This window comes from Branchiostoma floridae, chromosome 4 (genome assembly GCF_000003815.2).
Source record: "Branchiostoma floridae strain S238N-H82 chromosome 4, Bfl_VNyyK, whole genome shotgun sequence".
In the NCBI taxonomy this organism is placed as follows: Eukaryota; Metazoa; Chordata; class Leptocardii; order Amphioxiformes; family Branchiostomatidae; genus Branchiostoma; species Branchiostoma floridae.
The window spans coordinates 24,007,918-24,009,383 of NC_049982.1; the positions used below are offsets into that span (position 1 = coordinate 24,007,918).

The window sequence follows — 1,466 nt, forward strand, 5'->3', positions numbered from 1 at the left end:
CATCTAATTTATCGTAAAACGTTGTTATCAGTGGTAAGATATTAGGGAGGTCTTAGAATCTATGTACAATTTAAAATGGGCAATGAGAATTTTGTTTCATTCGTAATGTACTAACCCCACACATACAAAAACAAATACATGTACATGTGTCAATGCCATCCACTTTGTACCAAGTGTGACAACTGCTAGAACAACTGTTCCTATATTTTTTGTTGTGTTTGATATTTTGTTTATAAACAACCGCACACCATATCAATCTTGCCTTGGATGGGTTAGCCTGGCATGTTACTCTGAGATCCAAACATTCCAAAAACATTCCAAAACCCATAGGGTGGTGGGAAAACACTTGCTAACATTTCCACGCACCAACAGACTATTTTTCTCACAATTTCTTGAATCCAAAAAGGGCTCTTTGAAATACCACCCTGCATACATGTGTATAGTGTTTAGTTCTTCAAAATAGTGATTACTGTTAGTACAGTCCTTCCTACACCAGATGGTGCATAGGGCGGGGCCCATCCTATTTCAATAGCCCTTCGGCCACACAACTTTTGAGCAATCAGTACAGCAGGGGGCTAGTCCACTGGTAGACTAGCGGTGTGTGTATCAAAATTCATTTTAAGTTTAAACATTTACATTTGTACAAGTTATTATGTGCTACCTGCACCAAAATAAAAGTACACTTTGCTTTTCACTCATGATTCAGCCAAAAGCTTCTGTGGGAAATTTTCCACTCCAACATATCACATTAAGTTGTGAAAGAACTTATCTGGATTTTTTTTAGCCCTTTTATCTTACATAAGTAAACACATGGTTTAAATCAGTCCCATGTCCTATTGGCACCAATCTAAAGTGAACCACCTGTAAGGATGTACCATCTATTTGTTCTATTCAAGGTAAGACATTCTGAAATAGCATTCAAGAACTTACAAGTCCAGCAATTGTTTGAAGTTGCAGTACAAAGCCATGCAAGGTACTCAAACTTATAGCAAACCAAGCAAAACAAATAAGGACGCAAACTGAAGAACACTAGAAAAAAACAGTAACATCGTAAGAATATCATCCCTTTTTTCCAAGAGTGGACTGATCCAATCTTAAATGGACTTGGAGACTTTCTGCCCCCCATGGAGTGTTCCTGATCTGTCAGTATTGTGTGGCCCCATGTGTCCTCCTACACACTAACTGGCATGTGGGATGTAATACAGGAGCTGGGCTAGCCCTAGCCTGGATTCCATACCCCAACCTCAAGATATATCTTTCCTGCATGATAGATACTTGAGATCGGGCTGGGGTTTGGTAACCAGGCTAGGCTAGCCCTGTGAATTGTCAGGATGTGGAAACTGCATGGAAATTTTCCTAAGAGTAAGACCATGCCAAGTTATTCTCTCCATTGGATGGCTGAAATTGAAACATGAGCCATTGCACTTCTGGCTACTGCAAAAACACCATACTTTATCCTCAAAGAT

General features: G+C 39.5%; 1 protein-coding gene across 1 annotated transcript in view; it reads right to left on the reverse strand.

Moving 5' to 3' along the window:
• The window catches only part of LOC118414567 (TBC1 domain family member 14-like), a gene marked incomplete in the record, with an annotated part of 37,638 nt that overhangs the window by 16,752 nt on the left and 19,420 nt on the right, over positions 1-1,466 (reverse strand).